General features: G+C 39.1%; 1 pseudogene; it reads left to right on the plus strand.

The window, feature by feature from the left end:
* Positions 1-3,420: 3,420 nt before the first annotated feature.
* Positions 3,421-4,085, plus strand: LOC127079132 (8-amino-7-oxononanoate synthase-like; annotated as a pseudogene).
* The last annotated feature ends 13,186 nt before the right edge of the window (positions 4,086-17,271 follow it).

A 17,271-nucleotide genomic window follows, 5' to 3' on the forward strand; every position in this document is an offset into this window, starting at 1 on the left:
CTAAGTCACGAACGAAAGTGGAACATGTTGAGCATTTCTTGAAGCTTTTTCAGCGTTTGAGGAAGTTCAAGCTTCGTCTGAATCCGAACAAATGTACATTTGGAGTCCGTTCTGGCAAGTTATTGGGTTTTATTGTCAGCGACAAAGGTATTGAGGTTGATCTTGCAAAGGTCAAAGCAATACGAGAGATGCCTGCGCCCAAAACTGAGAAGCAAGTCCGATGTTTTCTTGGCCGCTTGAACTATATTTCCAGATTTATATCCCACATGAATGCCACATGTACGCCGATATTCAAGCTCCTCCGGAAAGATCAATCTCATGATTGGACCGAGGATTGCCAGAAAGCTTTCGACAGTATCAAAGAGTATTTTTCTGAACCTCCGATCTTGTCTCTGCCTGTAGAAGGATGACCTTTGATTATGTATATGACTGTTCTTGAAGACTCGATGGGTTGTGTACTCGGTCAGCAAGACGAATTGGGAAAGAAAGAATCTGCTATCTACTACCTGAGTAAGAAGTTCACCGATTGTGAGTCTCGATACTCTATGCTAGAGAAGACGTGCTGTGCTTTAGCTTGGGCTGCTAAACGTTTACGCCAGTACATGATAAATCATACAACTTGGTTGATATCCAGAATTGATCCAATCAAGTATATCTTCGAGAAGCCTGCTTTAACCGGGAGGATTGCCCGTTGGCAGATGTTGTTATCTGAGTATGATATCGAGTATCGAGCTCAGAAAGCTATCAAAGGTAGTATCTTGGCTAACCATTTGGCACATCAGCCGATTGAAGATCATCAGTCTGTTCAGTACGACTTCCCAGACGAGGAGATTCTGTATTTGAAAATGAAAGATTGTGATGAGCCTACACTTAATGAAGGTCCGGAACCTGGTTCCAGATGGACGATGGTGTTTGGTGGCGCTGTAAATCAGTACGGAAATGGTATTGGGGCGGTAATCATTACTCCTCAGGGCACACATATTCCGTTTACAGCAAGGCTAACTTTCAAATGCACGAATAATATGGCTGAGTACGAAGCCTGCATTATGGGATTAGAAGAGTGCATTGATCTAAGGATCAAGCATCTTGATGTGTATGGTGATTCGGCTCTGGTTGTCAATCAGGTCAAGGGTGAAGGGGAAACTAATCAACCCAGTCTCATTCCATACAGAGATTATGCGAGGAGGATTTCAACGTTCTTTATAGAAGTTGACTTTCATCATATTCCTCGAGATGATAATCGGATGGCAGATGCACTTGCTACGCTTGCTTCAATGATAATGGTCAAGTATTGGAATGAAGTTCCCAATATCACCGTGATGCGCTTGGATAGACCAGCTCACGTGTTTGCAGTCGAAGAAGTGAATGATGACAAGCCTTGGTATTATGATATCAAATGTTTCCTCCAGAACCAGGTCTACCCGCCTGGGGCATCTGTGAAAGATAGGAAAACTCTGAGAAGGTTATCAGGCAGTTTCTACCTCAATGGTGAAGTGCTGTATAAGAGAAATTTTGACATGGTTTTGCTCAGATGCGTGGATAGACACGAAGCAAACCTGTTGATGACTGAGGTCCATGAGGGTTCATTTGGTACTCATTCCAATGGACATGCCATGGCTAGAAAAATGTTGAGAGCAGGCTACTATTGGTTGACAATGGAGTCTGACTGCTGCAAATATGTGAAGAAATGCCACAAGTGTCAGATTTACGCGGACAAGATTCATATTCCTCTGACACTTCTGAATGTGATTTCATCACCATGGCCTTTCTCTATGTGGGGAATTGACATGATCGGCATGATTGAACCGAAAGCGTCCAACGGACACAGGTTTATTCTCGTAGCAATTGACTACTTCACCAAATGGGTTGAAGCGGCGCCGTATGCTAATGTGACCGGGCAGGTGGTCGTGAAGTTTGTCAAGAATCAGCTAATATGCCGTTATGGTGTGCCTGATAAGATCATTACTGATAATGGATCTAACTTGAACAACAAGATGATGGAAGAGTTGTGCGCTGAGTTCAAGATTGCACACCATAATTCCTCTCCTTACAGGCCTAAGATGAATGGGGCTGTTGAAGCTGCTAACAAGAATATCAAGAAGATTATCCAGAAGATGACAATCACGTACAAAGATTGGCATGAGATGCTGCCATTTGCTTTGCATGGATATCGTACATCTGTCCGCACTTCAACAAGGGCAACCCCTTTCTCTCTTGTTTACGGCATGGAGGCTGTTCTCCCAGTAGAGGTGGAGATCCCATCAATGAGAGTCTTGATGGAAGCCAAGTTGACTGATGCTGAATGGATCCAGAGTCGTTACGACCAATTGAATTTGATTAAAGAGAAGCGATTGACTGCCATGTGCCATGGTCAGTTATATCAGCAGAGAATGAAGAAAGCATTCGATAAGAAGGTCAAGCCTCGTGTGTTCCAAGAAGGTGACCTAGTGCTCAAGAAAGTCTTGTCTTTCGCGCCCGATTCCAGGGGCAAGTGGACTCCAAACTATGAGGGTCCATATGTTGTCAAGCGAGCCTTTTCAGGCGGTGCTTTGATGCTTACAACAATGGATGGGGAGGATTTCACTCGTCCTGTGAATTCAGATGCTGTCCAGAAATACTTTGCCTAAAAAGAAAAACAGAATAGCTCGCTAAGTTGAAAACCCGAAAGGGCGGCTTAGGCAAAAATGAGCGTCTCGGTGGATAACCCGAAAGGGCGATCCAGGCAAAAATTAGAGACATGAAAAAATGATTTTGCATCCCGCTAGATTGAGTACCTCACCCTGGGGCAATCTAGGCAAAAATAAGGGATTTGGCAAGTAACTGCATCCTGACAAGACTTTCTATTTCACAACTGTCTTTTCGTCAGAGATTCTCGCTCAGTCATCGTCAACTGAAGCTTCGAATACATCAGATTCAAATTGGTAGAGAAATGGTCATTATGTTCAATGTAGCCCTCTTCCAATATATATCATCGATTTTAAATTTTGTACAGATCTATGGAGTCTTGCCATTTGCAGGCTACTATTCCATCAAATAAATTTGAGCTTTTATCCAATTATTTGCACTCTTATTTGTTTCAATTCAACAAATGTTTTGCATGTTTTAATTGATAAAATGTCATTGTTTTAAACAAATAAATTTTTTCCAAATTTTGTTTCTAAACAAAGTGAACTTTCATAATGATAAAAGTGTCATACCCCGATTTTGACCCTGAATTTTTTATTTTTATTTGGCACTTGGCCTAAAATTCATTTGCATACATTCATTCCCAAATCCATTTTGTTTACTGATAGACATTGGTCATTATCTAGCTTCAAGATTCATGTTTAAATTCATCAATTCATTCCCATTCAAATCATGTTCATATGAGACCGTTCAAGGCAGCTACATTTCCAAACCATAAACCATCCCCATTCCAATATGGCCTTGATGACAACAATAAGAAGTATTGGTTCTCTCTTAGTTGGGAATAGCATACTTTCAGAAGATGAAAAGATTGTCATATTTTCTGATGCATTAAACCATGCATCAATAATTGATGGTATTCGTCTTGCGGGTCGGTAAAAAGGTGTAAGAGTATACATATATAGACATTGTGATATGTACCACCTCAATATGCTCCTATCCCATTGCGATATGAAGAGGAAAATTGTGGTAACTGACAGCTTGTTTAGCATGGATGGAGACTTTGCACCAATGGTTGAATTTGCAAAACTTCGCAAGAAGTATGGCTTTTTACTAGTCATCGATGATGCTCACGGAACGTTTGTTTGTGGCACATGGCGGTGGTATTGATGAGGAGTTCAACTGTGAGAATGATGTGGACATATGCATTGGTGCCCTAAGTAAAGCCGCCGGCTGCCATGAAAGATTTTCATTTGCTTACGGGAATCCTGTTACAAGTCACATTGGGAATCCCTGTTACAAGTCACATTATTTCCCTAATAGTTGGCAGTAAAGACAAAGCACTGCAAGCAAGCCGGCATTTACTACAAGCTGGTTTCCACGTGAATGTGATCAAACCACCTACTGTGCGCTTTGTTTCTCGGATGTTTCATGAAAGTATATGCTGGGATATTTTATAAAAAATCAGTGGAGTCCAATTTATGATGTGGCTGCTATAATTACTTCAATCCAGTCATTGATGTGGCTGCTAAAACATCCCAACTGGAAAATAAACAGGAATTGAACCTAGAGCATATCAAAGAAAGTGATTGGCGCATGAAGCTTTTTCTTCTTGAACATTTACAATATCCATTATTCAGTTTCTCATTCACTCTTTTGAGTTTATGTTAGACATGTAATTTAAGTGCTTTTTGTTCAATTACACAATACAACGTATACAAAATTCATGAATTCTTTGAAATGAAAATTCTTTTTCCGGATTCATTCACTTGTTCTTCGCCGTTAGCATGGAGAGGAGCTTCAATTTGGTGATCTTAAGAATGTTCCCGCATTTTTCTTGTTGTGTCATAATTATCCTAGGATGTATGTTCCTGCCAACAACAGTGGAAAGCAAGTCATGAGTTCGTCCCAAGCATACCGTATATACAAAGAAATTGGCACTCGGGTTTTGTTACAAGAAGAGGAGGATTACCTTTTGTTTTAAGTGATGAGCCGTTTGAATTTAGCCTTGAAGAACCTTTAGCTTTCGCAGTAGAAAGTCTTCGAAGCTTGCACTGCCGGTGACCTCTTGTGGACAACCGTTGAAGCATTGAGAATTGAGAAAGAATACCTTGCTGCTGTTGTTAATTTTGCCGTCAAATGCGAGACCGCCTAGTGATGTCAGTAATTTAACCGCTGCAGCTCCAACAACTCTAAGGGCTACATCAATATCCTGCAATTCTGCACCAGTTTCTTTGCACGGCTGCACAATACGATGTTCATTATTACAAAATGATAGGTAACTATTTTCTATTACCTGCTTCATGAAAGCTTTCAGTTGATACGCAAGGACCCTGCAACAAATCCATAACAGAGTCACAGCAACATCAACCAAGCCATGACTAAACAGGCTTTGTACACTAATAAGTTTTAGAGAAGAGATCAAAATCATGTGGTACTACCGGAAGATGTTGCAGGTTTGAATAAAAACAACATTGATTTGGGAGGGAATAACCGCGGAGATTCTCGTGCTCCAAGGTGCAAACTGATGAAAAGTATCAAGTAGAAGACACCGACCCCCGAGCCAAGTTTTTTCTGGAGGATTGATAAAAACTGAGTTAGTAGAACTTATTGTTGGAACTGTAGCAAAAAAATCAGTGTAAATTACAGGGATGAGTGAAGTAAACAAGGAACTTGAACAAAATATTGAGCATCTAAAGGATGTTAGAAGAATGAACTATACCGTAATTTGGTACTTGAGTATTTTCCTGAAACAGTTCATCGTGTCATTAAGCAATGCATCAAGATGAAGGCGGAAATTCTTCCAGTGGAAATTAGGGACTCACGCAATTGAAGCAAGTCAAAACTTAGACCAATGCTAGCCTTGTAAAACAGTTTATTCACTAGCCGGCACCGTGAAACCAAAGCCACATGAAAACCAAAGCTCCTCATGTCTTCGTCATTTTCACTGCGGTAAAAAAAAACATGGCATTGGCAACAGTAAATCTCAGGAAATTCCCAATTTGGCATCCAGACAAAAGAATTGGAGAAAGTGTGGTTCAGATTACCTTTCCAAGTCCAATGATCAAAGAAGGCACTCCAATTCTGAGCATCCAAAAGCATTTCTGAAAATTTTCCCCATTGAGCTTCTGAGTATCAAATCAAAGCCCTAGCTGTGAGTATAAAAAGAGGAAAAACCCTAATCAGAAAGAGGATTTTTGGAAAAGGAAACCCTAATACTCAGAGGCGGCCAAAGTACCAAAGAAACCTAATCCCAAAAATCAAAGCGAAATCAATTTTTTGAAGAGACGAAAAGAAAAATTGAGAGGAGTTAACGGCAAACTGAAGAAAACCCTGAATCAAAAAATCAATCAAAAACAAAACCATTTCCTTGTGAGAGCACCAGTATTCGGAGAAGTGAAGGGGAGATTCCAGCTTTACCTGAGCTCGTCGTTACCGCCACCGAGGGTGAGTTTTTCTTTCGTCTGGGTTCCTTTGAGCATTTGATAGGGAATGTTTGATTGGGTATGAGAGCTTGAGTGAGAGGGTTTTAACGATTGAGAGAGATGGAGAGGACGAGAGAGAGTTTGCACGCGAGAACCAGAGAGGAAGACGAATGAGTTCGTCTGCGTCCTCGATCCTTTTTTTCTTTCTTTTCTTTTTTTCATTGCTTTATTTATTTATTTATTTAGATTTAATACTAGTTTAGATTTAGAAATTTAAAATAATATTAGTTTAGATTTTTAAAATAATATTAGTTTAGATTTTGTAGGATATTTATTTAGATTAGAGATTTAAAAATAATTTTAGTTTAGATTTTTTTAAAATAATTTTAGTTTAGATTTTTTAAAATAATTTTAGTTTAGATTTTTTTTAAATAATTTTAGTTTAGATTTTTAAAATAATGTTAGTTTAGATTTTTTTTAAAATCATTTTAGTTTAGACCTTTTTTTAAAAAATAATTTTAGTTTAGATTTTTTAAAATAATGTTAGTTTAGATTTTTTCAAATAATTTTAGTTTAGATTTTTTAAAATAATTTTAGTTTAGATTTTTAAAATAATATTAGTTTAGATCTTGTAGGATATAGTTAGAATTTTTAAATTAGATTTAGGTTTAGAGTAAAATACTAATTAATTAGGTTTTTTTATTTTGTTAGGTTTAATTAGGGTAGTCCACTAGTTTTTTTTTATTATTAGTTTTTTTTTATTTTATTTTTATTCTTTACCTTAGTTTATATATTTAAATTAGTACTAAAATATCAATTAGTTGTTAAGTGGCCTGGTGGAGAGGAGTGGTGTTTAGGTCTTTAGTGTAGTGGGTTCAATACTCGTAGGCGTAGTTTTTCATTCTTTTAATATTTTTTTTTATGCTTTATTATTTATATTTCTTTTTTTTATTTATTGTTTAATAATATGATTTGTTTTTTTTTTAATTGCATCATGCATTCGAAACCATTTTTTTAACTTATAAAAATCATATTTTCTCGATTTAATATCGAGCCCCCTTTTTCAAACCCTTGTAAGTCGATTGCTTTTTTAAGCATCGCCGCCAACCTCACATAGCTTACTCTTGGGCTTTCTTACAATGAGCCGGTTCTCTTGCACTTACACTCATGCATTATTCGTTTGGTTCCGATTTTATTTATTTCATGATTGTTTAATCCCCATTTGACAAATGTACCCCACTCCCCCAATGTGTAACAATTTTGTACTTTTTATTTCTTTTATTGTTTGGTTGTTTAATTAGCTACTAACACAAGAATAAAATCAACAATTTCAAAAATACAAAAAATATGACTCGATCCAACGTCGAGTATTTTTCTCAATAAACAAATCAATCCATTTCTCCCTCCTATTCTATTCCATTTCTTTCGAATTTTCATCAAACGCTTGATTCAACGTCAAGCCATTTTCATAATAAAAACTCAAAAATATTAATTCATATTCAAGACCTTTTCAATAAAGATGGAAATGGAACATGGCGTATGCCGTGCACTCCTGAGATTAGGATTCGAGATGTATATCTCGCCAATCCTAGTTCTCGCCATCATCCAATTTACCCACTTTGTTCTCCCAAACACTCAATCAAATCTTTTCTCCAACATCCATCAATACTTGATCTAGGTCAAGTCATTTTCACAACAAAACTCAAAAAATATTAATCCCTATCTAAACACTTTTCAATAAAGGTGGAAATGGAACATGGTGTATACCATGCACTCCTGAGGTTAAGATTCGAGACGTATGCCTCGCCAATCTTAACTCTCGCCATCATCTAAAAATCGTCAATGTGGTTTCGTCAAACCTTTTTCTCAATCAAATCTAAGATACTTAAATCTTATTTAAGACTCTTTCAATAAAGGTGGAAATGGAACATGGTGTATACCATGCACTCCTGAGGTTAAGATTCGAGACGTATGCCTCGCCAATCTCAACTCTCGCCATCGTCTAAAAATTATTAATGCGGTTTCGTCAAACCCTTTCTCAATCAAATTCTAAAATACCTAATCTTTATTAAACATCTTTGCAAATAAGATGGAAATGGAACATGGTGTATACCATGCACTCCTGAGGCTAGGATTCGAGATGTATATCTCGCTCATCCAAGTTCTCGCCATCACTCAAAATACATCAAACCAATCAAACTCTTTTTCTCGCCGCCGTGCGATTAATCAAAAACCTTTTTCATAAATGAAAGATATATTGTCTTAGATGATTCAAAACAATGTTTCGGCCACGATTGTTGAGTAGAGATAAATGACGCTTTTCCGAATGTAGATTTATAAATCCGTTCGATGTGTGGTATGCGTCCACTCCTCATCTGTTTTGGGTAAAACGATGTTTTTGTCGATTAATACAATATAGCTTTCGCTAAAATCGACCAACAAACAAACATTTTTCTACCCAGAACTACGTAAGCCTTGATTTCTCTTTTGAGATACGTAGGAGCAGGATTTGTAAATCTTGTCAGGCCCACTAATAAAAAACTTAGGTTTAGTCTTTCGTTAAAAAATCCAAAAACATTTATCTTCTCATCCTTTCTTTCTTTCCCACCTAATAACTGAAAAGCCTAACATTTTAACTAACCCTAACGCACACAATTGGCCTAATGGTTCCCGTTGAGTACAACGGACGTGAGGGGTGCTAATACCTTCCCCTTGCGTAATCGACTCCCGAACCCTGATATTGGTTGCGATGACCATATCTTATCCTTTCATTTGTCTTGGGTTTTATCGATATTTCCCCTTTCCTTTTTAGGAAAAAATAAAGTTCGGTGGCGACTCTGTTCAGTCCATCATTGCGAGCGTGCGGTCGCGCTTCGCTTTGAAGTCGTATCCACATTTTTTCGAGGTGCGACAAAAAGGATACTTAAGAATTTCTCAGTGCTCTCCCAAGGGTGGCATGATTTCCAGCAGAGTAAGACATTTGTTCATAGTCCTGGCATGGCTGTATCCTCTTTCTCCAGATTGTTGTTGGGGTTTCTCCCCAAGCAGAGCTTCTGTTGAGATTTTGTTTCCCAAGCAGGGTATTTGTTGGGATTTCTCCCGAGCAGATTTTTGTTGAGCAGAGCCTTTGATAGGACTCTCCCCATCAGAGTGCTTGTTGAGGTTTTCACCTCTCCTCCCTTCAGCAGAACAGTGGTTTCTTTCCTCCTCAGCAGTTGTGGTTCCTTTGGGAAGGTTCAATATTTGGTGGTTGATCCCCAGTTCTCCTTCTCTGCCTCAGATAAATCCCCAGTAGATTTGTGGTGGTGGATTGTATCTGTGACGATTCCTCCCATGCAGAGATTGGGTGATTTCCTGATATCTCCGGTCCCAGTAGAGTTGCTTGTGTGGTAGGATTTACTTGTGTGATATTTTCTCCCTCAGTGGGTTTTCCCCAGTGGAGTTGTCTGAAATTGCTTTCGTGGCAGTTTTGGCCTGTGCAGTGAGCTCCTGTTTCCCAGCTGGGACTGATGATCCATCCTTGCAGAGATCTTGTTGTTTCTTGATCCCGGCAAATTGTTTATTCTCCGGTGATCCTGGCTTTCTCTCCTGTGGTGTAGTACCGGGTGTTTGATTCCTGGACCTGTTTGTGTTAGGAATGTCTGTTTTGTCAGCATTCATCAAACATAAATCACGCATATTCATGCATATTTTCAATATTCAGATATTCATGTTGCATTTTTGCCATATATCTTTTGTTTGTTGTCTCCTTCTATATGGTGATATAGATCTCTCCAGTAGATCTCCCCAAGCAGATGTCGGGTGTCTAAATCTCTCAATATAGAGTCAGCCCCTTAAGCAGAAAGTGTCTGTTTTTCCTTCTGCATTTCCCCACTGAGATATATCCTCGTGGATGACGGTTGTTTCCGTTTCCTCCCAACACATATATTGGGATGGGTTTTCCCTTTTGAGTTCTTTCCTCATTAGGACGAGTCTTGATTCGGTTTGCCTTTTTTGGTTTGATCCTGAATTGGCCTTTTTTCAACTGTCTCTTGTGCTTCCCTGTGGAATAAATGAATGGTAGCTCAGTAACCGGCAATCATTCACTTTATCCTCAGCGGAATTTATGGCTTCTACCCAGTAACCGGTAGTTGTAAGTCCTATCCTTTGTGGTTTTCTACCCAGTAACCGGTAGTTGTAAATCCTATATACCTTTTTCCCTCTTTGCGGAATCTGTGGTTGTTTACCCAGAGATTGGTATTTGTGAACCTTTCGTTCCTCAACAAGAGTTTGTGGTCTTCTACCCAGTAACAGGTAGTTATAAATCCTACTTTCATCCCCTAAGTAGAGGAAACCTTTATGGTTCATCCTGGTTGATGGCGGATTTTGCGGTCTTCTACCCAGTATTCGGTAGTTGTAAATCCTATGTTGTTGTTGTCTCCCCAACGGAGTCTGTGCTTTCTTGTGGAATAGATGGATAGTTTGCTCAGTAACCGACAATCATTCACTTTATCCTCAGCTGAGTTTTTGGTCTTCTACCCAGTATTCGGTAGTTGTAAATCCTATTTTCTTGCTCTTCAGCAGAGTTTATGGTTTTCTACCCAGTAACTAGTAGTTATAAACCCTATTTGTTCCCCCGTGCGGAATTGTGATCCTTTTGCTCCCCACGCAGAGGTTTGGTCTTCTACCCGGTATTCGGTAGTTGTAAACCCTATATTTTATCCTCATGAGAGTCGATGGTTTCTACCCAGTATTCGGTGGTTGTAAATCCTGATCTCTCCCCTTTGCAGAGTTAACCTTTTGTAGTTCATCCTAGTTGATGACGGTTACTCTTGGTGGTTATCAATATCCAGTATTCGATGTTGATCTTTCCTCACCCTCTTCTGGGTAATTGCTCTGAGTAAGCAATTGTATTCCCAGCGGGTCTTTTCCTCTTTCTTGTGGATAATTGCCGTATGCTAGCAATTTTATCCTCAGCGGGTCCTTTCACCGTTTGCTAGTGATTTGTTCCCCAGATCATTGATTTTTATCAATGCATCCCCAGTGAGTCTTCTTTCATTTACCTTTTGTTGGTAATTGTAAAGACAAAGAGTCAGACAACATACGATTGCAAGTTTCGATGATGACAAAAGACCATCATGCACGTCTACAAACAAATGCAAAACATTATCCATCATATCCTTTCCTACGCTTATCTAAAATCTATTATAATGTTTAAGAACACATGTGGACAAAGTGTGATCATGACGAAATGCATGAAAATCACAAAACACAAATTTCTGCAGATTTGAAGACTTTGAGTCGACCATAAGGGTCAGCTCATAGCTCACGGGTCAGCGCAAAACTCAACCAAATTGGAGATTGGTCAGCGCATGCGTGTTTGAGTCGACCATAAGGGTCGGCGCATAACTCACGGGTTAGCGCATAAAACCCTTGAGTCGACCAGAGGTCGGCGCATGGCATAATGATGCTATCCATGGGTCAGCGCATGAAACCTTGGGTCGACCATAGGGGTCGGCGCATTTCCCACGGCTCAGCGCACGCCGACCTATGGTCGACCGCTCGTGCGTAAACTCAGTTTCTGAGTACTTTCCACTATTTGAAAAAGCTGTTATTTTTGGTTGGTTTGCCAGTTACTATATATAGAAGTCAAAACACTTTTATCAACTAACATTTGTCAATTTGAATTCAAGTGTTCAAGGAAACAAGAAAGAGTGAAAAAGGTGTCCAAGATTCATCATCTTCATCCTCATCATTTCACAACACATCAACTGCACACAATTACTTTTGATGTGGTTCGTGATAGATTAAAGGCGATAAGGTTCGAAGCTGTGATCGAAGAATCCGGTTCGGGTTGAAGCTTGTGGCAGGTTCTTTCTTGAATAAAACCGTTAGGGTTTTGTCCTCCAATACCGGTTTGTGTTTGGGGGTTTTTGGACGAATTGCCTCATCAATAGTCAGCTGAGCGAAGGTGATTGAGAAGAGGAAGTCTTCATCAGTCTAGTAGCGGATTCGGTGATATTGAAGTGAAGGATTCGGGTTCGACTCGTTGTGTTTGAGATCAGCCGAGCCGAGGGTTTGAAGAACAGAAGATTCTTCAACAAAGGGGCTGGAATCAGAGGTCTAGCAACAACGATCGAAGGTCTTGATTCATCTTGAATCAAGGAACAAGGATAGGAAGCATCATTTAACACATTGGAAGTTCTGTTGTTTACTTGCTTTTCAATCCTTGTATAAACGGTTAAATTTCACAGGTGATATCTAATTAAATCATCTCAATTCTAAGTTTAGAATTGAGGGCAGACGTACCCCGAAGCGAGGACGGCGGGGGAACTGCCTCATCAAATCTCTGTCTTCTTTAATTTTCTGCATAAGTGTTTTTCAGCTTAAAAATTAAGTGATTTTAGTTTAAGCAATTTTACCAAACGTTGATATAAGTTGAGTAAGAGATTAAGACGGTTGTTTGAATCCAAAGTACAATAGTGCATTGTACTAGATAAATTTGAATTACTTACTCAACTCAAATATCACTTGGAGTGTTTATGCACACCAAGTGTTTGTTAATTTGCATAAGCCAAAGTTGTCTTAAGTTTGCATCCAGTTTGATTTGGTATTTTGGATCATTGGAACTAGGCTTGCTAGTAAGTGAAATATATCATTGAGTGTGCAAATTGTGTAGTGATTTGTATTTCACTTTATCTCTAATCCATTAGCTTAACGCATATCCGGTTTTCCAATAACGGTTCGTTTTAGACTAAAACTGTCCTCGGCCGCTTCCGCACTTAAAATATATTTTCAAAACCAATTTTCTTTTAAATTGGTAGCGCCGACTCAAGTTTTTAATTGGGATCTATTCAACCCCCCCCCTTCTAGATCAGTGCTATAGTCTAACAAGTGGTATCAGGAGCTCCGGTTCACTCCGTGCTTCAATATACAACTTTGATAGAAAATGGCTAACGAACCTAAAGGGGCTTATAATAGAGCTCCCGTTTTCAATGGTGAAAATTATACTTATTGGAAAGACTGTATGCGGGTGCACATAAATTCCATAGATAGAAAAATATGGAATGTTATTCTCAATGGTCCAATTCAAATAACCATGACCAATGAGAACAACGAAGTGGTGCCTAAGCCCGAAGCACAATGGACCGATGATGATGAAAAGAAATACAATTATGATTGGAAAGCCAAAAATATCCTAATCTCCTCATTAGGTGTAGATGAATACTATCGTGTATCCCATTGTCCTACTGCTAAGGCTATGTGGGATTCACTACAAATTGCCCATGAGGGGACGAATGATGTTAAATTGGCTAGAATCAATACACTAACACAAGAGTTTGATCTCTTTTTCATGGAGCAAGGGGAAACCATTGCTGACATGCAAAAGAGATTCACTCATCTCATCAATCGATTACATTCACTTGGTAGGCCTGTTTCCAATGATATTGCTACTAATAAGATTTTAAGATGTCTTAACAGGGAATGGCAGCCGAAAGTGACCGCCATCAAAGAGGCAAATGATCTTACCACATTGGACTTGACAACATTGTTTGGTAAACTACAAGAGCACGAACAAGTTCTCTTGAGCCTGGAACAACACGAAAAGAAAGATAAGAAGGATAAAGCAAAGGTGAGTGAAAAGAAATCAATAGCTCTAAAGACTTCCTCCTCAAAGTCTCAAGCAAAAGAGCAAAGTGATTATTCATCGAGCGACGAAGAAGAAGAGGACAAGAGTGAAGATATGGGGTTGTTTGTTAAACGCTACAACCGTTACGTAAGAAAGAACGACATCCAACATTCCGAGAAGAACTTGGTAAACTTCTGGAAGCAATCTAGGTACTCTAAAAATGATGACTCAAAAGGAAAAATAACTAGAGGGTCGTGCTATAAGTGTGGAAAGCCGGGTCACTACAAACCGTACTGTCCGATGAACAAGAAGACAAAAGAAAAAGAATCATACAAATCACACAAGAAACCATCAAAGCCAAGGAGGGCATACATAGCTTGGGAAAGCGATAGCGACTCCTCCGATGATGAAAGCTCTAGTGATGAAGATGAAAATGAAAACCTATGTCTCTCTGCTCATCAAAAGAACAAAAAGAAACAGGTACGACATGCTAAATATGAAAAGTCCTCCAGTATGTCTCATCATGAATTGCAAAATGCTTTTGATACTTTACACTGTGAAGCGAAAAAGGCTTTTAAAAGGCTTGCCTCAAATAAGAAAATATTTTCACATTTGGAACATAAAATTCAACAATCCGAAAGGAAACTTGAGGCACTTAAAGCTTCTATAGTGGAAAGCACAAAAACAAGTTATGAGGACCTTAGAAGTAGAATGATGAACTTTGGGTGTGATACTTGTTACATTTGGCAAGGTGAAGTAAGAAACCTAAAGGCCAAACTTGACAAGGCTCTTGAGCCCAAGATTACTTTTGCTATCGACAAATCAAACTTTCGAAAAAGTATGGTTAATCCATATCAAAAATATAAATATGTTATAAAGGATGAAGATAGCAAAAGCAATCTAAATGTAAATTTCTCTTGTCTTTATTGTTGCAAGAAAGGCCACTCCATTGCTAAATGTAGATTTAGGAGATTTTTAGTTCCTAAAGGCATTTATCAATGGATGCCCAAATGCAACCATTTCGCTCCTCACCATTCAGGACCCAATAAGCCATTGGGTACCTTCTCTTGTTAATTATATTGCCATAGGTACAATGCCTCGAGACTACCGAGAGAAGATGGGTTCTCGATAGTGGATGCTCAAGGCACATGTCAGGAGACATATCTCTCTTCATTGACTTCGTGGCTAAGAAGAAGGGATATGTAACTTATGACGACAACAACCGTGGAGCAATTCTTGGTAAAGGTAGTGTAGGTAATCCCTCCTCTACTACTATTTCTGATGTTTTGCTTGTCGAAGGTCTTAAACACAATCTACTTAGCATCAGTCAATTATGTGACAAAGGATACAATGTATTGTTTTCAAAAGATTGTTGCAAAATTGTACATAATGATGATAAGAAGAGTATGTTTAATGGCCTACATGTGAACAATGTCTATATGCTTGACTTAAATGAAGTATCGTTAACAAGTGACAAATGCCTTGTAACAATGAGTGAAGATTCATGGTTATGGCATAGGCGTTTAACACATGTTAACTTTGACTTACTTAACAAAGTAGTCTCAAAAGATCTAGTCCTAGGTCTCCCCAAAATTAAGTTCACCAAGGATCACCTTTGTGATGCTTGTCAAAAGGGGAAGCAAACGAGGATCTCATTCAAATCCAAAAATATCATTTCAACAACGAGACCTCTCGAGCTTCTTCATATGGATTTATTTGGGCCATCTAGGATTAAAAGTCTAGGAGGAAACTATTACGGTTTCGTAATAGTGGATGACTTTTCTCGATTTTGTTGGACTATTTTCTTAGTAAGTAAGAGCGATACGTTCGTCGCCTTTGAACGATTTGCTAAGCTTTCCCAAAATAAACTAAATACAAACATTGTTGCAATTAGAAGCGATCATGGGGGTGAGTTTGAAAATCACTTATTTGAAGAATATTGCGGTAACCATGGTATTGATCATAACTTCTCCGCTCCACGTACTCCTCAACAAAATGGGGTTGTGGAGCGTAAAAATCGAATTTTGGAAGAATTGGGAAGAACAATGATCAATGAAAGCGGCTTACCGAAATATTTTTGGGCCGACGCCATTAGTACGGCTTGTTATGTTCTGAATAGGGTGCTCATTCGCCCCATTCTAAACAAAACACCGTATGAACTTTTAAAAGGGCGAAAGCCAAATGTTTCTCACTTACATGTCTTTGGCTGCAAATGTTTTGTATTGAACAATGGAAAGGAAAACTTAGGAAAATTCGATTCCAAGGCCGACGAAGGTATCTTCCTCGGATACTCTCAATCTAGCAAAGCATATAGAATATACAACAAATGATTACTTGCTGTAGAAGAGTCTGTACATGTCACTTTTGATGAATCCAATCCGAGAAACGTCGGAAAGGGTAGTGTTTTTCATGGTGCAGGTACATCTACCGAAGACATACTCAAAGGTGGCGAGCCGGGGATTGATCAACCCGACATAGTCAAAATTGAGGAGGACAAAGATGTACACCATGAGGAAACCGAGGTAGTTCATCCGCCTTCAAACGATGATCTCCCTCAAGCTTGGAAGTCTTCCAAAGACCATCCAATCGACAACATTCTCGGAGATATCTCAAAGGGTGTAACAACTCGATCTAAGCTAAGTAATTTCTGTTATCACTTCGCTTTCATTTCGCAGATGGAACCTAAAAACCCTAAAGAAGCCCTACTCGATGAACACTGGTTTTTATCAATGCAGGAGGAACTTAATCAGTTCACCAGAAATGAGGTTTGGGACCTTGTCCCTCCTCCGCGAGATCATCGAGTAATCGGCACCCGATGGGTGTTTAGGAACAAACTGGACGAAAACGGGGTAATAACCCGTAATAAGGCGCGTTTAGTCGCGCAAGGGTATAACCAAGAGGAAGGAATCGACTATGAGGAAACTTATGCGCCGGTTGCCCGAATTGAGGCTATACGCCTTCTCCTTGCTTTCGCTTGTGCGAAAGACTTTAAGCTATTCCAAATGGATGTCAAGAGTGCGTTCCTTAACGGTCACATAAGTGAAGAGGTTTATGTCGCACAACCTCCGGGTTTCGAATCCCATGAGTATCCTGATCATGTTTATAAACTAAAAAGGGCTTTGTATGGTCTCAAACAAGCTCCTAGAGCTTGGTATGAGAGACTAAGCAAATTCTTACTCGATCAAGGCTACTCAAGAGGAAAGGTTGACACAACCCTCTTCATTAAACGTCAAGGAAAGCACTTGATATTAGTGCAAATTTATGTAGATGATATCATATTTGGATCTACTAACATGAATCTTGTGAGAGAGTTTTCAGACCTTATGCAGGGCGAATTCGAGATGAGTATGATGGGGGAGCTCACATACTTTCTCGATCTGCAAATTAAATAGCTCAAAGAAGGAACCTTCGTGAGCCAGACAAAGTACTGTTTGGACCTTATCAAGAGATTTGACATGGCAAAAGCTAAGGCCATAGACACCCCCATGCCTACTTGTAAAAACTTGAACAAAGATGAAGACGGTAAGGAAGTAGATGTAAAATGGTATAGAGGTATGATTGGTTCACTCCTTTATCTTACTGCTTCTCGTCCCGATATTATGTTTAGCGTAT

This window comes from Lathyrus oleraceus, chromosome 5, assembly GCF_024323335.1.
Source record: "Lathyrus oleraceus cultivar Zhongwan6 chromosome 5, CAAS_Psat_ZW6_1.0, whole genome shotgun sequence".
Taxonomy (NCBI): Eukaryota; Viridiplantae; Streptophyta; class Magnoliopsida; order Fabales; family Fabaceae; genus Lathyrus; species Lathyrus oleraceus.